The 25,000-nt window shown below is 35.9% G+C and overlaps 1 protein-coding gene across 4 annotated transcripts in view; it reads right to left on the bottom strand.

Moving 5' to 3' along the window:
• The window catches only part of LOC143017427 (perlucin-like protein), a 72,646-nt gene that overhangs the window by 36,039 nt on the left and 11,607 nt on the right, over positions 1–25,000 (bottom strand). The window contains exon 1 of one of the 4 annotated variants that reach the window (XM_076172155.1): positions 2,350–2,529. The exons of 1 other annotated variant lie outside the window; for it this stretch is intronic. The gene's annotated coding sequence lies outside the window, so the exon portion shown is untranslated. Of the gene's footprint in view, positions 1–2,349; positions 2,530–25,000 lie in introns of those variants that run through there. 2 more of the 4 variants (XM_076172153.1, XM_076172154.1) reach the window with 2 other exon arrangements.

Here is a 25,000-nt window from a genome sequence, read left to right as displayed (position 1 = left end):
GAGCCACAAAACTGATTCCAAATATCAAAAATAAATCATACGAAAATCGACTTAAGCACATGAATCTGTTTTCCCTAAAAAAGCGTAGACTCAGAGGTGACTTGATACAGGTCTTTAAGATTTTAAAGGGAATTGACAACATCAAAAGTGACCAAATTTTCACATTGAATGAGAATCAGACAAGAAACAATGGTCTCAAACTGTCCGGAAATAGATTCAATTTGGAAGTAGGTAGAAACAACTTTGCCAACCGTGTAGTTAATGAATGGAATAAACTTCCTGCACAGGTAGTGCAATGTAGTTCAGTTCGAAGCTTTAAGAATCATTTAGATAAATACCTAAGTAAGATGCTGTAATTATTATAATTTATGTTATATTATTTGTTTTTGTTTTGTTATAATTTGTCTGTCTGATTTTCATTTATTATTAGTTATATGTCAATTTATTATCATTTACTATTTACCTGTTTGTTTGTTATTCAACTATACCAATGCATTTATTTATGTATTTTAATTGTTATTTACATTGTTATAGTTTTAATTTATTATTAATATGATTTTTTTTTTTTTTTGCATCCGACCTAGATATGGATCAAAAGGTCTCCTGTCGGCATGCTTTGCCTTTGTAATCCTTTGTAAATAACTAACAGACAAAATACATAGTCTAATAAGCAATTCACTGAAAGAAGGAAAAGTTCCAGAAGACTGGAAAAGAGCAAATATAGTACAAATATATAGTAGGGGAAACAAGGAAGACCCTGCTAACTATAGACCGGTCTCTGTTACATGTAAGGTAGCTAAAATTTGTGAAAGAATGATCAGAATTAGATGGGTGAGGCATTTAAAAAAAAAAAAAAACGTACTAAATCCAAGGCAGTTTGAATTTAGACAGGGACGACCATGCGTCACAAACCTGATGTGTTTCCAGTCAAGTCTAATAGATGTAGTACAAAAAAAAAAGAGATGGATGGGCAGATTGTACCTTTTGAAAAGGTGCCACATAAGAAATTGCTAAAGAAATTAGGAACTGCATGAGGAATACAGGGCAAACTGCTAAAGTGGAGGAAGACTTCTTGCACAAAAGAAAAATGAAAGTAGTGATACGAGACAAACGCTCTAATTGGGATAAGTGATTAGTGAAATTCCATAAGGAACAATTTTGGCCCCAATAATTTTTGCTATATATATATTAATGTTATGGATAAAGAAATTGAAAGTTATATGAGCGGACGATGCAAAATTTTTGAAAAAGTGAACACTGTAGAAGATTTTTAGTAGCTGCAGAGTGATCTCAATAAAGTATGGGAATGGAGTAGGAAGCAGAAGATGGAATTCAACATTAAGAAGTGTAGTATAATGGAATTTGGAAGAAGCAGAAAAAAAGAATAGTGGGATCATATAAATTGGGAGAGGAAGAAATTTAAAAAAGTAGAAAATGAAAAGGACCTGGAGTCATTATTATGAATAATATGTCCCCTGAGAAACATATATAAAAAAAAATTGGAGAAACTTATCATTTAATAAGAACAATCAAAGTGGTATTTACATACCTGGACGAAGAAAAGGTGAAAAAATAGTAGTCACTTTTATTAGACCAAGATTGGAGTATGCAGCGACGACGTTGTCACAAAAAATATATATATATGTATATATATATATACATATATATATATATATATATATATATATATATATATATATATTAATATATACTTATATATATATATATATATATATATATATATATATATATATATATATATATATATATATATAACAAAACTTGAAAGAATACAAAGAGCAAGTACGATATTGGCACCAACACTCGCAGAACTATCATATGAGGAGAGACTAGCAAAACTTGAGCAACAGACATTAGAGCAAAGAAGAGAAAGAGGGTACTTGATAACTATTTATAGAATCATGAAGGCATAGAAACTATAGATAGAGAGGATCTAATAAAATGTGAAAGTAGAGATACAAGAGGAAAGAAAATCCAGAAAGACAGTGATAGAGGAGACCTGAAAAAAACAGCTTTTCACACAGGGTAATAGACGTTTGGAAGAAGATAGATGAAAATGTGGTGTGTGCAAAAACGATACATGAATCTAAAAACAGTCTAGATAAAACGATATATGAAGACGGGACACAACAAGCATAGCTCCTCTTCACGTACTATACAACTAGGTAAATACAACTAGGTAAACGTGTTTGTGTGTGTGTATATATATGTATATATATACATATATATATATATATATATATATATATATATATATGTATGTATGTATATATATGTATATGTATATATCCATACAGATTGGTCGTTCTTTCCAAAAGCACAGTTTACCCTTCAGGTTAATAGAGACCTTGAATGAATTTGTCCTAATTGGTCAAAGATATTTTCACCACTTCCACATGAAGACTGAAGGCAAAACAAAGTCTCAGCTTCTCCGAATCTCTACTTAGCTGAGTGAGGTGTTCTATCGGTGACCCAAACTATCGTACACAGTTCTTGAATGTCAAAGTCATTAGTGGTACTGACAGCATCATCACTCATCTCTTCCTTATCTATCATTCTCCGAATTTTATCAGATAACAGAGGCCAGGAAATGAATAGGCAAACAGATATGACTTAACATCTGTATTCACGTATTTAGGAAACGTCTTTTTGCACTCTATATACTATGTACATCTGTATACTCTGCTTACGTATGGATTTAGTCAATATTCTAGGGATTTTAGGACTACCCATACAGACAAAAGTCACATAACTATTTTCTTATTAATTAATCACCATAAAAAAGACAAAAGACTACTTACCTCACAGTGTCCCATTACTCTGCGATCCTTGTGGAGATTTTAATTTAGGATCTAATTCAGGACAGATAATGGATGATTTGGTTTTGTTTGGAAAAAATAGGAAATGTGAACTTCCTATGTTACTATGAGTAACCTTGTTAATGAATATAATTTTGTAATGACAGTTCTGTATTACAGATATATTCTTAACTAATGAAGCCTCACAAGAATTTTTCAATGCTTCACGGAACACGAAAAGAGAAACATGATACAGGTATAGATTATTGTTTATGATCTTTCAGTTCTTAAGGTTATCATCAGAGATCATACTCTCTTGTTATTTATCCAGAGAAAGGATATAATTTAGTTAATTTATTACCAATGTATCACCTTCAAAAAATGAATTATTCAAATTTATTAGGAAGGGTATAATTTTGTACAGGTTAAATCTAAATTCAGAAGAGAAAGGAACCTCAATTACAGTTAACAAAGAAAGGTTTTGCATAAAGGATTCCAACTGAGAATGTATCTCAGTTTTTTTAAGTGCATCATATCAAGTAGTAAGAGAATAAGTAGGGAGTTATCTCGCTCAAGCTGGTTAATAGTGAGTTTCTCTAAATTCTCTGTAATCTCAGAGAAAAGATCCTCAGTGTTTTCTACATTGGTTTGTAAACTATAGATCTTTGTGACTTTTTAATTTAATCTATTCACAGAATTCTTTAAATCAGCAAAAAAGACGAAATTGGATATCCCTACCTCAGCAAGAGCTCCTAAGGCTACAACCATCAAACTTATATTTTCTCCTTGAGATCAGTTTTACTCTCTGTCTCATTTATTTTAACTTCAAGTTTCCACTGAACAGTTTTTTTTTATTTGAGATTCTTTCTTTAATAATGTCTAAGTTTACTCACTTGAGGCTATATTGTTTTTGATAATGGAGATTTTTTTAAATCTAAAACTATTCTTATACATAGATCCACCATCATAAGGATGCCTTCATCAGGTCACACAGGATTCCAATTCCAGGTAAGCGTAATACATACTAATATTATGATCTTAGTCTTCATCTGTAAAAAAGTATTGTATTAATATTAAGTTCATACATATGTATTCCTGATATTGTTCAGAACTCAAAGTTTCCCCAATAGAATGTATAGAGTCAGTATCTTGTTGTTTTTTTCATTAAAAACAGTTGTTGTCTCACAGTCATCTTTTTCACAATTGTCATCATTACTCCTTTTTAAGTCATCTACATATCTAACTGAGAATTCCTTAGTTTTTCCGTGTAAGATCTTGCATTTATTTCCACCTACAAAATAAATTATTCTACACGGACCGAAGTATCTATGTGAAAGTTTATTACTTATTGTATGCATTTTGGCCCTGACCAAATTTCCTATTTATAATTCTATTTTGTGTATTATTTTATTGTGTTTCTTCATCTATTGTGAGTACTCTTTCATGTGTTCTCTAGCACTTTGGTGTATGGCTTGAAATGTATCCTATCTGACATGTAATCATCTGTATTATAGACTGGCTTCGGTTCTACAATTAAGATTTCATATGGGAGAATTTTGTCTTCCCCGTAGATAATACAGCGTAGCGTTTAACCTGTAGCTGTATTGATATGTTTATTGAGTGTACATTTAACAAAAGGAATCCAATTATTCTAAGTTATACTATGTGGGCATATCAATATGTAAGTAAACATCTCTCTTCATGCCTGGCCAAAAGTATTTAAGCTGAGCTTTTCCATGAGTTTGATCTTTTACTGTATAAGAACTATAATCACTGTCATGAAGTGATTTTAATACCTTTGGTACAAGATTTTGTGGAACCACCAACTGATTCATTGGACTCCTAGAAATATCCTTTCCACTTACGAATGTTTTTTCTATATAAAAGTCCATTACTTATATAAAATTCTTTTATCTTAAACCCCTTTGGTTGTTTTGGAGGAATACCTCCCGGGTTCATCAAATGCTTTGCCACTTTTTTCCAAGTCTGATCTCTTCTTTGTTCCCTTATTATCAATTCCTCATCTAACATTACTAGTTCATTAATACTGCAGATATAATTTATCAACCCTCTCGTTTGTTGGCTAATATCCTTAGATAATGCATGTGCTGCAACGTTCCTCCTACATGGAATGTATTCAAACTTAACCTCGTAACATTGAAGTGTGGTAAACCACCTGACTAATCTGCCTTAAGATTCTTATGACTGGATAAGTGCTGAATAGCTGTATGATCAGTCCATACTCTGACTGAATATCCCAGTATCATATCTCTAAAACTTTCCAGTGAATATATCACTGCTAATGTTTCCCTTTCTGTAAAAGAATAGTCTCTCTCTGCACTATTACAAAGTCTCAATGTGAAAGCTATAGGTTGCAATTTTTCATTTCCTTCTTGTATCAGTATGCCTCCTAATCCGTCTGGCGCATCAATACAAAGAATGAACTCTTTATCATAATTAGGGAAAATTAAAACTGGAGAACTGGTAAGTCTATCTTTCAAATTTCAAAAGTTTACAAAGAACTTAATGTATTAGCTATGTCTGCACATCCCTTTATAAAATTCCTACAATATCTTGTTAAATCCAAAAAACTTCCAGCCTCTAGTTTCATTGTTTGGTACAGTGTAGTTCTTTTACTGTTTCTGCCTTTGATTTCACTGAACTAAGTCCATATCTATCTATTTTATGTTACAAATAAATAACGCTGTCATGCAAAAATTTAAATTTTTCGAGTTTCACTTTCAACCCTGCTTCAACTAGTCTTGAAAATACCAAATCTATTTTTTAAAAGTGTTCATTTGTTGTTTAAGAAATTATCAAGACATAATCTAGAAATACACTAGTTGTTTCCTAGAACCCATCAAGTATTATATTTATTAATCTCATATGAATTAATGGACTGTACCGTAATCCAAATGGCATTTGCTTAAACGCACAGTGCCCCGTTGTTGTACAAAAAACCTGTATTATCTCGAGAATCTTCATGCAACGTGCGGAGAGGATGTGTTCTCTCTCGCTCTCGAGATTATAGAGAATTTGTGGTGGTGGGGAATGTCGGAAGTAGACGAAACTAATGTAGTGAATTAAGGTTGAATTTATCTAGGCCTTAGAAGAAAATGAAAAGCGTGGGAGCCCTGATAGTGATAGAAATATAAAAATACACGATTATCTACTGAGAATAGTGTCAGAGAGTCAGAAACCAGAACAAGGGGTGGTAAGAACCCCCTCTCCCTCGCGAGTAAACGTCTCGAAGTACCAAAGGATATATGACTGTGACGAGTGGTGGAAATATATGGTGCTAGATGGTGGCCTCATCTAGGCCCCATACAGAGGTGTATTAGATAGTGCTCCGATAGAGCGGTGAAATTGGAAGTGGAATAAGGTGTAAAATATAAGTGCAATATAAAAAGTACAGATTAGAAAAAGAGAAGACCGAGCGAAGGTCCAGACAGGACGCAGCCGAGAAGACACTACACAAGTGCGACCGCATCCTCTCACCCCCTTTAACCATAAGCCTCCCTCTCTTCCCCTTTTCACTATAAGCCTCTCTTCTCTTTTTTTTCCTTCTCTCTGTCTGCAGACATACAACACCCCTCCTTCAATTACCTCCCCCTTCAAACTCGCACTGTGCTGTGTTCATCTCTCTCAGTGTTTCTTTCAATATACCTAACCTACAGTTTCTGGTCGTCGAATGGAATAACATTAGTTTCTAGTAGGATTAAACGGTGGAAAATATCTTGGGTAGGAGTTGACAGATTGTACCCATGAGCTGAAACACCCATCAACCTCCTCCCCCTCCATCCACATCACTGGGACAGACATAAACTCTTCCATCCCTTTGCTCCCCACAGCATCTGCCCCCTCTCCCTCGACCCTTCCCCATTTCTACCTGGACTTAGACAGCCGCCCTCCCCTCCTCCCCTCTTTCCTCCCAAACGTGCCAGAGCAGCCTTGTAAGGACCAATTGGTCTACTGTTGTTCGTTTGACCATGTAACTCTGTCTCTCTCCCTTCCTTTCTCTCCCTCTTTCCCACTTCCCCCCTCTCTCCCTTTCTTTCTCTCCCTCTCTCCCCTTCTCTCTCTCCTTCTCTTTCTACCTCTTCCCTTTTCTCTCTCTCTCTCTCTCTCTCTCTCTCTCTCTCTCTCTCTCTCTCTCTCTCTCTCTCTCTCTCTCTCTCTCTCTCTCTCTCTCTCTCTCTCTCTCTCTCTCTCTCTCTCTCCATCACCCTCTCCCATTCTTTCTCTCTCTCCCACTCCCCCCCTTTTATGGCTGCTTCAAACAGTGAGATGGCGAGTGGTTGTGTTTCAGTGGTCAGCGCCGAAAATGTACAATCTCTACGTAGTAGAACTGTAGCCTTAGAGAGAAATGTTGAAGGCCTTAAAGAGGAGAATCGAGTTCTTTGCTTGAAGGGCCAAAACACGGAGGTAATCATATTTGGAACCTGGCAGGGAAACAGTGACAAACAAAACACAAAGTGATGGTAAAAAGCCCTCACCAGGCTCGCTTGAATGCAGTAACTATTTTCAAACTCTCACGGGTCTACAAGATGAAACGAAAAAGATGCAAGAAAAAAAGTGTAGGGCAGTCGCGAGACCCCTGCCCACAAGTAAGATTTTGGTTGTAGGGGATAGCCAGGTGAGGCATTTAGACAGGGCCTTCTGTGACAAAGATAAGAAGCATAGGGCCTAGGTGTTTTTCCCCGTGGTGGGGAAAGGTGATATTAGAGACAGGATAGAAGAGTGTATAGACAGGAAGACATGAAACTCATAGTTTGCTTGAGTGCTGGGGAGAATAACAGGTAAGTTAGGGAGTGAAGAATTGTTTGCGTGGTTCCGGAATACGCTAGATAAGACTAGGAATAAGGGAGGGATTCCTGTTGTATGTGTAATCTTTCCAAGGCGTTTAGTTAGAGGCATGTGGTATTCCAGGGCTATTGCGATGAATTGCAGGCTGGCAATACATTGTAAGGATAATGAATGGGCATTTGTCGATAACTGGGATCGCTTTTACGGTAAGAACCATCTATATACAAGGGACAGGGTGCAATTATCACCCAGAGGGTGAATCCTTTGACCGAGAAGTAGGCATCCTACAGGTTTTTTTCGAGTAGATTACATGGGAGTCAGGGGAAAGTATTAGTATATACTTTAGGCAATAGAAACAGCTTAGAGAGTGACTGTGAAAAGAATCACCAAATCAGGTGAAGGGAGGATAATTAAAAAGTTTACTATACAAACAGCAGAAGCGTAATGAATAAAATTGATTTGTAAAGCATATGTAGAGAGATTTTATATTATAACTATTACTGAATCCTGTATCAATATATCTTATAGACATTTCCTTCCGGAAATCGAGATACGAGGATATAAGCTTTTCACAAAGATAGGATTGGGACGAGTGAGGGAGGAGTAGCACTTTTCGTTAAAATTAAATAAATTGTATTGCCAACAATCCGATTAAGGAAGAGGATAGTACGGAATACATTTGGGTGAATATTATAGACGAGAAAAAGAAAGTTACTATTAGCGTACTACGTAGACCTCCTAACCTCAGCATTGAAGAGACTGATCCCCTGATTAATGAAATTCGCGGGGCATCCTAGTACAAAAACTTTGTGGTCATGGAAGATTTTAATTATAGAATCATTGACTGGGAAATTTTAGTAGAATACCAAGAAGCGCAAAATTTCTTATATGCAATGCAGGATAATTTCCTAAAGCAAATGATTGCTGATCCTATGAGAGGAGAGAATACTCTGGACTTACTTTTAAATAATATTGAGTAACTAACGGGAAACGTGAAAGTGGGAGATAGTCTAGGATCAAGTGATCATCAAGAAATAATATTTGATATCATTTGAGAAGAATCAAATAGTACCGGACTTCAGGAGAGCCAAATTTGATAAGATGAGAAGGTATGTAAGACAACTGATCATTTTGAGAGACCGACTTCCTGCTCTTCCTTGCAATGAGTAGTGGATTGGTTCCAAGATTTTCAGTCCCGGTTTCAACGTTTAAGATATTACTAGTCATAAAATTTGCTACAGATCCCGTATCGATAAATATTTGAATAGGTCTACTGGATACTTTATCGGAAATAATGGGCTCTACAGATGTCCTTCCAATTGTTATAGTGCACTGTAATGTCTGTTTGCTATTCTATCGTTAGCTTTTTAGTGTTGTTTTTTTGTGTCTGGGGATTTTTCTCTTATTTCTTGGTGGATACTAGAATTTGACATTCCTCTATAACCCTGTCTTCTATGTCCTACTCTAATACGACGCAAACAGAAAGTTGGGTTTCTCCAATGATACTCATCATGGCCTTCATATTCGCAGTTCCTTCAAATAATCTCATAATGGCAACTTTGTGCTTCATGTCCTAATTTCCCAATTATAGTACTCAAGTCTAGCATGCCTTGAAGTACTTCTAACTCTATTTTCGGTTCCTCTATTTCTGTAATTACTTCTAGAGTTCCTAGTTTCTCTCTGTTGTTGCGTTCCTAATGTCATCACATTTTAACTAATTGCTTTACTTTCTTGATAACCTTGTGAAAGATCATCTAATCCCTATGTCCATTGCTTCTTTAAGATCTCTTTAAAGCTTTTCTGTAGTCGTCTCGTCACTGTCGTACACCAATAGTGTAAATTCTACTAACTTAGTAGCCTGAGAAAATTTTAGTCACTTCAGTGCGACTCAAATTATCGCGCGCAGCCTCTGCTGCCAAAGTACGATCCATCACACTACTCGCATTATGAAATATAAAGCCACAGCTCTATTACTCGCTCTCTTTTATTCTGAGTAATAGTAAACACGGAAAACGTAGTCAAAACAGTCCACAAAATCCGGGGGTAATTCATGTACAACTGCAAAGGTATGTATGTATATATACATACATATGTATGTATATATATATATATGTATGTATATATATATATATATATATATATGTGTGTGTGTGTGTGTGTGTGTGTGTGTGTGTGTGTGTGTGTGTGTGTGTGTGTGTGTGTGTGTGTGTGTGTGTGTGTGTGTGTGTGTGTGTGTGTGTGTGTGTGTGTGTGTGTGTGTGTGTGTGTGTGTGTGTGTGTAATCAAGATACCAACGCCGGCATCCTCGTGTATCTACTCGCGCCTACGTGGGCGTCATCGTACCGAAGTAGTTAACTTGTCACTAGATCTTCTTTATGTCCAATCTGGACCCTTCAACATAGAAATCTTGACCCTAGACCATCTGTCTATTTTTGCTCAATATATATATAATTGTTTTCTTTCTTTATCATTCTAACCAAAAACCTGATGGGATCTTGATCACACTTTGATTTAAAGTGTTTAATTAATGGTTTCTTGTAGTCTTTATACGTGCTGATATTTTGCATTTACTGGAAATTTATTATAAACCTACACATACTCCTCTCGGGATCTACATTCTATTTCAATGTCTCTTCTCTCTCTCTCTCTCTCTCTCTCTCTCTCTCTCTCTCTCTCTCTCTCTCTCTCTCTCTCTCTCTCTCTCTCTCTCTCTCTCTCTCTCTCTCTCTCTCTCTCTCTCTCTCTCTCTATCTATATATCTATCTCTATCTCTCTCTCTTTTTTTCTCTCATCTAGTATGTTTTTGTCACTATTAGTGTATAAATTATGTTAATGAATCTATCCACCCGTATTGTATTTTCCCGCCGAAAACTTTGGGACATTTGAATGTGAGTTTAATAACCTCATGACAGAGATTATCCGTGGCCATCCTAATTTGCTTTTCTTTCCCAATTGTTTATGTTCATAACACATATGATAATGATGATTTAAATCGACTCCTTTCTTCAACTTATAGTCATCCCTCATCATGTACGGGCGCACACATTAGTAACACATCATCCTTGTCCTTGTAGTCGTCCCTCTCTTGTCCTTGTACTAGCATGGGAATTTGCATGCACTACATGGTGACGTATGTTGCTTGGAGTTTATGTTTTTTTTTTTTTTTTTTTTTTTTTTTTTTTTTTTTTTTTTTTTTTTTTTTTTTTTTTTTTTTTTTTTTTGCAGACGTACCATCTTGTTTTGTTTCTCCGTAGACTTTGCGTGCGATGAATGCTTGGCTGTCAAATTGCACGTATCGACGTACTAAATTCTTTAGATGTAGTCTTTTTTAGTTCAAGCGTTAAGTGCTTCTCTTCGGAAACGTTTAGTCGAGTGTATTGAATGCTTATTTTTGGAGACGTTTAGTTACGTGCGTTGAGTGCATCTCTTCAGAGACGTTTCACCACTGCCACCACTGTTGTCGCCACTGTCAGCCCTAGCTTATTGTTTTGACGACTCACTTCTTTTAGTTGGTAAGCTGCCTGTTCCACTTAGTGTTGGTGCTCTTCATTCATAATCTTCTACTTCTCACTTCAGTAAATTTTTCTGTTTAGAAGAAGTAAATTCTAGGATTCTCTGTATTTTCTTCTGATCAGTCGAATTAAGAATACACAACGCACTCTCTGAGGTTTTTCTAAGGAATTCACCGAGAACACGTATACAAGACCCTACGTGAGCTTTACAGTGACGTAGTCATTTCCTTAAACCAATGATCTTTAACTTTATATTTAAGATCCTCCCTAATGAGCGTAATCTTACATTCGTGAGGCAATTAAGATTTTTCTCCTCCACCTTTTTATTAATTAGATTCTTTGTTTCATACATTTAGGGCAATGTTATTTACTTAGAATAATCTCGAATCTCTGTATAATTCTCACTTAGGTTACAAAGGAGTGTTATTTCAGCAAATACGTGAATATATATATTCAAGCTCTCGGGACCAGCTATTTCATCACATACACAGTGTCACCTCACTCGGGATGTTATTTACAATCATCTTCCCGAAGAAGAAAAAATAAAGCAAGAGAAATGTTTGAAAGTGGAGTCAGTTTTTATCTGCTGCTATATTTGTACACTAAAATCATATTGAGATGTACTAGTTTAATATTTGATTGATATCCATTGTTTTTTTGTTTGTTTGTTTTTCTGGGGGCAGGGGTCAATATCGAGGTACTACAAGGAAGATCTGGGGAGGACATTAGAAAGGAGGGATTGTAGAGGTTAAAAAGAATAATAGAAATCTTCAGGCAGATACCTTTTCCAAGAGCATAAAATTCCTGATTGGTTGCGAACTAGAAAGAACCATTATTTGTCTGAAGTTTTACCGCTGTATTTGTTTTGAGAGATCCTGCTTTTAGTTTCTTTACCTGTCTGCACGATGTAAAATATGTCACATTTTTCACAAGCAACTTTGTATACCACACCTGAATTAATGGGTGGGGGGATTGTTTTTGATGTGGGTTCTTTTGATCAATGATCATACAGGAAGATTACTTGTACTTTACTCATTTTCAAGAATGGAAATTGCATTAAAGAATTTTTCTTTGTGAGGTAATACAAGGGTTATTGTTTTGTCAGAATTTCTGGTTTGTTGTTTGGTTCTTTGGAAAAGAAAATCTTGGCTGATTTATGGCATTAGATATCATTGTTAATAAAGTATCTAAATTGATTACCAATGTTCGGGATGTTGTTCAGTTCCACTTAAAAAAGTCAAGGATCCGAAATTCTATAAGCTCTAAGGAATATAGAAACAAAGAATTATTTGTTAATATTAATGTGATCAATGGAATAGTAGTGAAAATATGACTAAATGTTGGTGGGATTTCTATATAAATTAATATTTCTATTATTATCATTCCTATGAATTTCTACATCCATGAATAGGAATTTATTATTTACTTCAATTTCATAAGTGAATTTGATATATGGTGCTAATGACTTTAGTTAGAGTAGAAATTCTATAATTGATAGATATTTTGACCAAAAACACAAAATATAATCAACATACCGGATCCAAACTATTTCACTTTCTTTGATGAAGGTAAGGAGGGAAGTTTCATTACATTCCATGAAAATGTTGGTCGATATAGGGGAAATAGGAATGACCAAAGCGAAAAGAATAAAAATGCATTTTGAAATTTTGTAATTAGCTGATACTATGGGACTTATGATTGGTCTGATGGGATGGTTGGTGTTTGATATGTCCACACATATAGGGAGTAGAGGTTCTAAGCTGAAAATTGCTTGATAAGGTCTTCCCTTTCTTTCAGCATTTTTTTTTTTTTATTCTTATAAACTTATTTGTTTTTGTTTTTTCAGTACGTCACGAGGAAGCGGGACACTAGGAGAGGGCAAAGTCGTTGCCTTTCTTGGTTACAGCTTCCCACGTCCCTTCCTTTTCTTGTTGAAGTGTGTACAATATACTGTTCTGGTTTCTTATTTCTGTACTGTTTGACTGAAGATGTAATATACGAAAGATCTTACATTCTTTTATTTATTGCTGCAAAACAATATCCATATGTCTTTATATTTACCCTAGAGTTATGAACTATTCAGTCTATACTTGTGTGCTCATGGTGCAAAAGGTATATGGTGGTAGGCTCCAACAGATGCCTACTTTTTCTTTTTCTTTCTTTTTTATCTGACTCTCTGTCAGGGGATCTGACCTCTGGCTACTTTTTCCGACCACACGACTTCCAGGCTTGATAACCAACACAAGATTAATCTTCATTCTATCTTAATCGTGTTTTATGTATATATGTGGATGTAAAATTACTGGGTGCTCATAGTCATAAAGAATATGTAAATAGATATAAATTGTAAAGATGTGTCACACATTTTCTTCGTCGCTTCCAAGGTGGCAAGCGTAAGACTAGGCCCAACTATCGACCCGACAAGTTTAATTAATTAAAGAGAAGTACCTACAGCAGCCTTTATTTTCACGCCTCCAATTAATGTAGTCTACAATCTACAATGTGGTAGCAGACAAACGGGATTCAACGTGGCATGGAGATATATTAGCCTGCTCCCTGACCCTCATCTGCTCCGTGGCCTCAGCTCAGTCTTCTCCGGGACCTCAGCTTGAGAACTCGTCTTCTGTTGAGACACCAGCTAGCGAATACCTCGTGTTAAGTTTATTACTTCTTCTGAAGTTTATATCTTGAAATAGTGACTAGTGATTGTGTTGTGTTTTTGTAATTGTATACGTATAACGCTATAGAGTTACGGGTACAAGATAAATTGTAGTATTCTAGTAATTTAGAATCAAAACAGTAATCAAAAGGTAAGAGTAATAGTATAAGGTAAGCTTCGTGTTTTTAGTTTATTTAGTGACCGCTTTTGTTTTCTGTTGTTGTTTTATATTTTCTCTTTGTCGTTTGTATTGCCGAAGGGGGAGCGAAATGGATTGTGAAAGTTGTGTGAACCTGAAGGACCGTCTCAGGAAGTGTGAGGGGGAAATTTGTCTTCTCAAGAGTGCGCTATGTGAGAAGAGTGAATCTTCCCCGCAGTCCAAGGAGCGTTCCACCTCTTCTACTTCTGACACTGCCATGAGCGAGTGCCGCTCCGTGGGAGTCCCGTTTGTCGAGCCCGCGTTCGGTAAGCGGGTCCCCTGTGGAGCAACCGCTGGCTCTAGCCAATCGCTTTTCTCTGCTGGAGGATGAGGTGGCTGAAAATCAGGAGTTCTTGGTGGTGGGGGACTCCGTGGTGCGAGGCTATGACGACATCCTGCAGCGGAAGACTAAACGACGTTGCAAGCTTGTATGTCAACCGGGCCGTGGGATCACTGATTATACCCAGACCATCAGTGAGCAAAGGAGGACGAACATGGTTACGATTGTTCATACGGGAAGTAACGATGTGGGTAGGGTGATATCAAAGGAACTTCTTCGGAATTACAAGGTCCTTCTTCAGGAGATGAAGGAGCGTGGGAGTCGTCACGTAGTCTGTGGGAACCTTCGGAGGATCTACGGTGGCACGTGTTGGAACAGTAGAGCCATAGGGATCAATGAGATGATATCACAATTGCGCACGCAACTGGGATACCACTTTCTTGATCCTTGGTATATTTTTTCTATGCATTATGACTTTTATGCTTCTGATGGGATCCAACTTACTCGCAGAGGCAAAGATGTTCTTACAAACCTCATTGTGGGAGTTTGTAATGAACTAGTTCCTTTTTTGGGGGTAGGAACTCAAAGGGAAGGGAAAATAGAGTGTATTGGGGAAAATAGAGTAGGGTATAGTAATAATGTAGAGCAATATGTCAGTGTAGGACAAAATATGATTTTAGGATATAATGTCAGTAGAAGACGAAATATTATACTAGGATGTAATGCCAAAGGACAAAATATCACCATGGGATATAATTATTAGTAGTGAACAAAATATCACGATGGGATAGAATGATAGGGAAGAAAAAAAATATTACGATGGTATACAATGATAGTAGAGGACAAAATATCACGGTAGGATATAATGTTAGTGGAGGATAGAATATAATTTTAGGGAGGAATGCTGGACAGAATGTTAGCGAGCGACGGATGGCCGGTGTGGAACGTGATGACGTAGTGGGGCAAAGTGTACACAAGAGATCAAATGAGCGAGAGGAACCAGATGTCCGTGATTGGGGGAATGTCCATGAGGTATTGAATGTCAGTGAAGTACTAAATATCATTATAGAGCAATATGTCAATAAAGAACAAAAATATAATGTAAGGTATCATGCTGATATACAAAATGTGTCAAAAAGAAATAATCACGAGTTTCTAATACCATGTACTTTAATGCTCGCAGTATTAGGATAAATTTCAAGAAATATAGGCATATGTCAAAAGTGAAAAACTTGATATGATAGGAATAACCGAGACATGGCTAAATGGTAAAGAGTTTGAAACTGAATTTTACATTGCGAGATCTAAACACTTTCATCAGGATAGAAACAACAAGAAGGGTGGGGGTGTTCTGTTATACCTTAAAAGCATTGTCCATGCCTGTGTTTTAGAGAAAGTAAAACAGGATACATATGATAGTTTCTGGGTAGACTTAACCCAAACAAATGGACAAAAAATGAACGTAGGTGTAATGTATAAGCCAAAAACATTATCATTAGCAGACGACAAACTGTTGTTTCAAGAGCTGTCTAGTTTCTGCAACCGGGATTTATTGATAATGGGGGATTTCAAATTTACTGACATTGATTGGATGACCCTTGAGTATGACCATATACGTAGTCGCTTGATAGATTTTCTCGGTGACAATTACTTAGTTCAGCACGTAAAAGAACCTACAATACATGGAAATTTACTCGATCTATTGATCACTAGCCGTGAAAGCATGATAGCCGATGTGGAGGTTGGTGAAACTATTGCAAATAGCGACCACAACTTACTTGGATTCAAACTGCTAAAATCTTTAGAATAGATACATGTGAAACGCTAATGCTAGTTAGTATACTTTTTACTGTGTGTGTATTTACCTAGTTGTATTTTACGGGAAGGGGAGCTATGCTCGTGGTGTCCCGTCTTCATATTTCATTTTATCTAAACTATTTTTAAATCCATGTATTGTTTTTGCACACACATCTTTCTCATCTAACTTGTTCCAACTGTCTATTACTCAGTGAGGAAAGCTGTTCTTGTATTTCTATCATCCCATTTTATCAGATTCTCTCTATCAGTAATTTCTATGCCTTTCATGATTTTGTAAATATTTATAAAATCTCCTCTCTCTCTTCTTTGCTCTAGTGTCTGTAGTTCAAGTTTTGTTAGTCTCTCTTCATATGATAGTTTTGAGAGTATTGGTGCCAATTTTGTAATTGCTCTTTGTATTCTTTCAAGTTTTTTTTATACATTTTTTTGTACTTGGTGACCATATCGTTGCTGTATATTCCAGTCTTGGTCTTATCAGGGTGATTAGAATTTTCTTCACCATTTCTTCATCCAGGTATGTAAATGCAACTTTGATTGTTCTTATTGAATTATAAGTTTCTCCAAAAATCTTATTTATATGTTTCTCAGGTGACATGTTATTCATAACAATGACTCCCAGGTTCTTCTCATTTTCTACTTTTTTTTTATTCCTTCTTCTCCCAATTTATATGATCCTGTTATTCTGTTTTTGTTTTTTCCAAATTCCATTATACTACACTTCTTTGTATTGAACTCCATCTCGCACTTCCTACTCCATTCCTGTATTTTATTTAGATCACTCTGTAGTGAGTTACAGTCTTCTTCTGTGTTCACTTTTTCAGTAGTATTGCATCATCTGCAAAGAAGCTCATATAGCTTTCAATTCCTTCATCCATATCATTAATATATATAGCAAACATTATTGGGGCCAGAACTGTTCCTTGTGGAACACCGCTTATTACTTCATCCCATTTTGAGTGTTTGTCTCTTATCACTACCCTCATTTTTCTTTCTTGCAAAAAGTCTTCCATCCATATAAGCAGTTTGCCCTGTATTCCTCCTTCAGTTTCTAATTTCTTAAGCTTTTTTTAGGTCTAGAAATGCACAATCAGCCCATCCATCTCTTTCTTGTATTATATCTATTAGCCTTCAATAGAAACATATTAAATTGGTGACGCATGATCGTCCTTGTCTGAATCCAAATTGCCTTGGATTTATCACGTTGTTGTTTTTTCTAAATATTTTACCCATCTACTTTTGATAATTCTTTCACAATTTTTTGCTATTGTACTTGTTAGAGAGACTGGTCTATAGTTGGTAGGGTCTTCTTTATTTCCTCCTTTATATATAGGTACTATATTTGCTTTTTTCCAATCTTCCGGAACTTTTCCTTCTTTCAAGGAACTATTTATTATGCTATGTATTTTGTCTGCCAGTTCATTCCTGCATTCTTTCAAAATCCAGTTTGCTATTTCATCTGGTCCATGCGATTTTCTGACATCAAGATTACTCAAGTGTTTCAATATTTCATTCTTTGTTACTTCTATTTCTTTCATAGGGGGACTTTCTCTTTCCATTCGATCTCTTTAGGTTGTATGTTCTCCCTTGTAAACACTGATTTAAAATGTTTGTTAATAATTTCCGCCATTTCAATTTCCTCTGTGTATTCAACTCCTCCTTGTCTTAATTTTTCCAAATCTTGTTTGTTTTTCAGTTTGTTGTTTACAAATATGTAAAATAGTTTTGGTTAATCTTTAAACTTTTCTATGACACCTTTTTCATATTTTCTCTTTTCCTCTCTGCATGTTTGTACATATTCATTTCTATAACAAGTATATATTTTCCATTTTTCAGGCCTTTTGTCTTTTTTCCATCTGGTCCAAGCTTTGTCTCTTTTGTCTTTTAACTCCCTACACCTTTTGTTGTACCAGCACTTTACATATTCTTGTTTTGTTTTTGTCTTGGGACATACTCTTCCACTCCTTTTTTATAAATTTTTGTCAAAATATTCCAATTCTCTTCCACTGTTGTTTCCTCTTTGTATATTCCTTCCCAGTTTTCTTTTTGAAAGAATTCTCTTATTTTATCAAAGTTTGTTTTTTCATACATTATTCTTCCTTTTCTATATTGTTCATTTCTTTTCATGTATTTTTACTCATTTAGTTCCAGTTCAATCAATATGTGGTCACTTTTACTTATTGGTGTTTTACATTCAATCTTTTCCACTATTCTAGGTTCAGATGTAATTATTAGGTCTAGTCTCGATGGTTCTTCCTCATTTCTATACCTAGTGTTCTTCTGTATCCACTGTGTCATTGTATGGTCAGTAATCATCTCAAGTAGAGCGTTTCCCCATGAGCCGTCTCCACCCTTTACTGTCATCTCTTCCCAGCAGATTTCTTTCCAATTAAAGTCGCCCATCATAAATATTCTTCCTCCATCTTCCATTATCTTATTTGATGTTATCTTTGTGTCCTCTAACATACTTTTATGTTCACTCTCTTCCCGCGAGGCTGTTTTCGGAGGCACATCATTTATCACAAACTTTCTGCTCTTCTTATCTCTGTCTTCCACTTCGATCATAATCATCTCTACTGTATTCTTTCCATATGTGATACACCTCACGTTTATATCCTTCTTAGTCATGAACATAACTCCACCCCCTTGCTTTGTCTCTCTGTTTCTAATCCAATAATTACATGCATCATGTCCTACACTGTTGGGTGGTAGTGGACCTTTTAATTTTGTTTCTACAATTCTCATTATATCCGGTTCTTTTTCCTTCAGATAATCATTCAGCTCATTCAATCCTGTTATTAATCCATCTATATTTGTGTAAAACACTCTTAGTTTTCTGACACTTCCATCGTGTTCTCTGTTTCCCTTTTGTTTTTCTCTAGTATGTCGAATTTCCTTACTTTCATATTCACTACTCTCCAATAGAATTTCTCTTTTTCTGACTCTGTTCTGGTATCGTTTTTTTCCTTAGATCAAGTCTTTTCTTTTTTTCCTCCTGTCTTTCCTCTTTATTCATTTCCCTTTTTATCCATACCTTTTTACATTGTTCACTTGTTGCTAGTTTCCCTGTTTTTGATAAGATATTCTCTGCCATCGTTTGTGACCTGAATTTAATCTTAATTGGTCTGGTTTTATCTGTACTATACTTTCCGAGCCTAAACTTCTCTTCGATTTGTTTCATTACTTCTGGTTCATCTTCCTGAACTGATTCTAGTAAACTGCTTACTTTTTCATTTTGCTCTTTGATTCTTGTGGTTCTATTTGGGTTATGTTTCTCTTCCATTCTTAATATAATTATACATTTCTTTTTATCTGCTAAGTCTCTTACTATATTCTCCTTCTGTCTCATCACTTTAATAACTGAGTCTTCAGTTTGTTCTTTCATTTGTTGTTTGATTATGTCAGTAAATGCAACTTTACTGTTTTCTTGGATTTTTTTGCAACCCTCTTTGTTGTCCCTACTATTCCTCTTTAATTCTTCATTCTCCTCTTTTACTTCTTTTAACTGTCTTTTTAGTTCTTCTATTTCCTTAGTTAAGTTTTCGTTTGCCTTCTCTAGTGCTTCCAATCTTTCAACCCTTTCTGCCATTTTTGACATTCTACAGAACCTACTCTCCCAATGTTCGGTCATTTGTTCAAGTTTGTCTTCGAGTCTTGCCAGTCGGGGGAGGTTGGTATCCGCCCCCCCCCCTCATTGAATCCATGGAAATTATTATCCTCACCTTCTATTGTGCTACTCATATCTGTGTTTCTAATCTTTACATTTTTGTTAGACTTTTCGTCATCACTAAATTGGTCCGGCCCTCTTTTGTTTACATGGCGTCTGCCTGCCTGGACCAAGTCCTCTTCTTCCTCATTTCCTTCCATTTCCCTCAGTTATCCCTCCCCTTCTCCTTTTTCCTCACTTTCCCACTACACCACGAGCAATCCCCCCCTGTAAATACAATAGGTACTTCCTTTGCGTTGAGATCCACGAGAATTTCACTTTTTCTTCAGGACGTCAATCTCCGCCGTCCATCCAACGGACGTGTGTGTGTGTGTGTGTGTGTGTGTGTGTGTGTGTGTGTGTGTGTGTGTGTGTGTGTGTGTGTGTGTGTGTGTGTGTGTGTGTGTGTGTGTGTGCGTGCGTGTGCGTATGTGTGTGTGTGTGTGTGTGTGTTTACCTAGTTGTATTTACCTAGTTGTATTTTACGGGAAGGGGAGTTATGCTCGTATGTCCCGTCGTCATGTCTCATTTTATCTCAACTATTTTTAAATTCATGTATTGTTTTTGCACACTTCAATTTTGTAACCGTGGCAAAGGGTTATTGGTTACATAAGGAGGACTTAATGCGGGCGAGATAAACTCCAAAACGGGAGTTTACTTCTATTTATCAACAACTGAAAGTCAATCTGGTTCAAACTACAAATGGGCCCTTTGGGCAAATAACAATATGTGCCAGGCCTTGACCTAGGGCACAATAGGCTGGCAACCTCTCGGTCTGCCTAGCCTGGCGTCTAGCCGGTAGGCTCTTCTCACCTACCCAGCTCTGATGACTGGTCGGTAGGCTCTCCGCATACCTAGCTTTTGGGGTACGTGACATGGGTGTTAAAGGTTATATAGGTTGTTAGTAGGTTACTGTAAGCAAAGGCGTTAGTCTCGCTATTCTATGCATTAGGGTCAGTTTATATATGAGGGTTAGTCCTATAGTTGGTGGATGTTGTTAGGTATATTATATATATGTTAGTTTATGCGTAATATAATAGGGCAGTTTATAATAAAGGATTTTAATAGGTTAGTCTGGTGACATTGGGTATCTATATCTTGTTTGTCTTAAAACGTGCTGCGTTAGATGTATGTTGTGGGAAATGCAAGTAAGCAAGAAGGGGGAGTCTCGCTATGTTCCAAGCATGTGGATCACGTGCGTGGTGGGTGATGGTTAGGAATGGTTACACTTTCTCATCTAACTTGTTCCAACTGTCAATTACTCTGTGTGGAAAGCTGTTCTTTTTCAGATCTTTTCTATAGCTGTCTTTTTTTTATTTTCTTTCCATGTCCTCTTGTATTTCTATCATCCCATTTGATCAGATTCTCTCTATCAGTAATTTCTATGCCTTTCATGATTCTGTAAATAGCTATCAAATCTCCTCTCTCTCTTATTTGCTCTAGTGTCTGTAGTTCAAGTTTTGCTAGTCTCTCTTCATATGATAGTTTTGAGAGTATTGGTGCCAATTTTGTAATTGCTCTTTGTATTCTTTCAAGTTTTTTTTATACACTTTTTTGTACTTGGTGACCATATCGTTGCTGCATATTCCAATCTTGGTCTTATCAGGGTGATTAGAATTTTCTTCACCATTTCTTCATCCAGGTATGTAAATACAACTTTGATTGTTCTCATTAAGTTATAAGTTTCTCCAAAAATCTTATTCATATGTTTCTCAGGTGACATATTATTCATAACAATGACTCCCAGGTCCTTCTCATTTTCTACTTTTTTTATTCCTTCTTCTCCCAATTTATATGATCCTGTTATTCTGTTTTTGCTTTTTCCAAACTCCATTATACTCCACTTTTTTGTGTTGAACTCCATCTCCCACTTCCTACTCCATTCCTGTACTTTATTTAGATCACTCTGTAGTGATTCACAATCTTCTTCCGTGTTCACTTTTTTCAATAGTTTTGCATCATCTGCAAAGAAGCTCATATAACTTTCAATTCCTTCATCCATATCATTAATATATATAGCAAACATTATCGGGGCCAGAACTGTTCCTTGTGGAACACCGCTTATTACTTCATCCCATTTTGAGTGTTTGTCTCTTATCACTACCCTCATTTTTCTTTCTTGCAAAAAGTCTTCCATCCATATAAGCAGTTTGCCCTGTATTCCTCCTTCAGTTTCTAATTTCTTAAGCAATTTCTTATGTGGTACTTTGTCAAAAGCTTTTTTTAGGTCTAGAAATGCACAATCAGCCCATCCATCTCTTTCTTGTATTATATCTATTAGCCTTCAATAGAAACATATTAAATTGGTGACGCATGATCGTCCTTGTCTAAATCCAAATTGCCTTGGAATTATCACGTTGTTTTTTTTTCTAAATATTTTACCCATCTACTTTTGACAATTCTTTCACATATTTTTGCTATTGTACTTGTTAGAGAGACTGGTCTATAGTTGGTAGGGTCTTCTTTATTTCCTCCTTTGTATATAGGTACTATATTTGCTTTTTTCCAATCTTCTGGAACTTTTCCTTCTTTCAAGGAACTATTTATTATGCTATGTATTTTGTCTGCCAGTTCATTCCTGCATTCTTTCAAAATCCAGTTTGCTATTTCATCTGGTCCATGCGATTTTCTGACATCAAGATTACTCAAGTGTTTCAATATTTCATTCTTTGTTACTTCTATTTCTTTCATAGGGGGGACCTTCTCTTTCCATTCGATCACTTTAGGTTGTATGTTCTCCCTTGTAAACACTGATTTAAAATGTTTGTTCATAATTTCCGCCATTTCAATTTCCTCTGTGTATTCAACTCTTCCTTGTCTTAATTTTTCCAAATCTTGTTTGTTTTTCAGTTTGTTGTTTACAAATCTGTAAAATAGTTTTGGTTGATCTTAACACTTTTCTATGACATCTTTTTCATATTTTCTCTTTTCCTCTCTGCACGCTTGTACATATTCATTTCTATAACAAGTATATATTTTCCATTTTTCAGGCCTTTTGTGTTTTTTCCATCTGGTCCATGCTTTGTCTCTTTTGTCTTTTAACCCCCTACAACTTTTGTTGTACCAGCATTTTACATATTCTTTTTCTTGTTTTTGTCTTGGGATATACTTTTCTACTCTTTTTTTTTATAAAATTTTATCAAAATATTCCATTTATCTTCCACTGTTGTTTCTTCTTTGTATATTCCTTCCCATTTTTCATATATCATTCTTCCTTTTCTATATTGTTCATTTCTTTTCATGTTTTTTTTTCTCGTTTAGTTCCAGTTCAATCAATATGTGGTCACTTTTACTTATTGGTGTTTTATACTCAATTTTTTCCACTATTCTAGGTTCAGATGTAATTATTAGGTCCAGTCCTGATGGTTCTTCCTCATTTCTATACCTAGTGTTCTCCTGTATCCACTGTGTCATTGTATGGTCAGTAATCATCTCAAGTAGAGCGTATCCCCATGAGCCGTCTCCACCCTTTACTGTTATCTCTTCCCAGCAGATTTCTTTCCAATTAAAGTCGCCCATCATAACTATTCTTCCTCCATCTTCCATTATCTTATTCAATGTTATCTTTGTGTCCTCTAATATATTTTTACGTTCACTCTCTTCCCACGAGGCTGTTTTCGGAGGCACATCATTTATAACAAACTTTCTGCTCTTCTTATTTCTGTCTTCCACTTCGATCATAATCATCTCTACTGTATTCTTTCCATATGTGACACACCTCACGTTTATATCCTTCTTAGTCATGAACATAACTCCACCCCCTTGCTTTGTCTCTCTGTTTCTAATCCAATAATTACATGTATCATGTCCTACACTGTTGGGTGGTAGTGGACCTTTTAATTTCGTTTCTACAATTCCCATTATATCCGGTTCTTTTTCCTTCAGATAATCATTCAGCTCATTCAATCCTGTTATTAATCCATCTATATTTGTGTAAGACACTCTTAGTTTTCTGACACTTCCATTGTGTTCTCTGTTTCCCTTTTGTTTTTCTCTAGTATGTCGAATTTCCTTACTTTCATATTCACTACTCTCCAATAGAATTTCTCTTTTTCTGACTCTGTTCTGTTCTCGTTTTTTTCCTTAGCTTGTTGTCTTTTCATTTTTCCTCCTGTCTTTCCTCTTTATTCATTTCCCTTTTTATCCATACCTTTTTATATTGTTCACTTGTTGCTAGTTTCCCTGTTTTTGATAAAATATTCTTTGCCGTCGTTTGTGACCTGAATTTAATCTTAATTGGTCTGGTTTTATCTGTACTATACTTTCCGAGCCTAAACTTCTCTTCGATTTGTTTCATTATTTCTGGCTCATCTTCCTGAACTAATTCAAGTAAACTTCTTACTTTTTCATTTTGCTCTTTGATTCTTGTGGTTCTATCTGGGTTATGTTTCTGTTCCATTCCTAATATAATTATACATTTCTTTTTATCTGCTAAGTCTCTTACTATGTTCTCCTTCTGTCTCATCACTTTAATAAGTGAGTCTTCAGTTTGTTCTTTTATTTGTTGTTTGATTATGTCAGTAAATGCAACTTTACTGTTTTCTTGGATTTTTCAACCCTCTTTGTTGTCCCTACTATTCCTCTTTAATTCTTCATTCTCTTTTTTTACTTCTTCTAACTGTCTTTTTAATTCTTCAATTTCATTAGTTAAGTTTTCGTTTGCCTTCTCTAGTTCTTCCAATTTTTCAACTCTGTGCGCAATGTTGGTTACATTACCGAACCTATCCTCCCAATGTTCGATCATCTTATCAAGTTTCTCCTCTAGCCTTGTCAATCGGGGGAGGTTGGTATCCCCTCCACCCTCTTTAAATCCCTGGAAACTATTAATTATCATCACCTTCCACTGTGTTGCTCTTATCTATACTTCTAATCTTTACATTTTTGTTGATCCCGTCCTCTCCAAAGTCATCGTCTTCAGTTCGCCTCTTGTTTACAAATCTCCTGGCCTCCTGGACAGTGTCTCTCTCTTCCTCATTTCCTTCAATTTCCCTCAATATCCCTTCCCTTGTCCTTCTCTATCACTTCCCCATTATTCCACGAGCACTCCCCTTCCCTATAAATACAAAAAGGCACTTCCTGGACGTTGAGATCCACGTAGATTTTCCTTTTTCCTTAGAACACCAATGCTCGCCGTCCATTCGATGAAAGTGTGTGTGTGTGTGTGTGTGTGTGTGTGTGTGTGTATGTGTGTGTGTGTATGTGTG

Source organism: Oratosquilla oratoria, chromosome 32 (assembly GCF_046742065.1).
Source record: "Oratosquilla oratoria isolate Oo_2021 chromosome 32, ASM4674206v1, whole genome shotgun sequence".
In the NCBI taxonomy this organism is placed as follows: domain Eukaryota; kingdom Metazoa; phylum Arthropoda; class Malacostraca; order Stomatopoda; family Squillidae; genus Oratosquilla; species Oratosquilla oratoria.
This window is presented reverse-complemented; position numbering and strand designations above follow the sequence as displayed.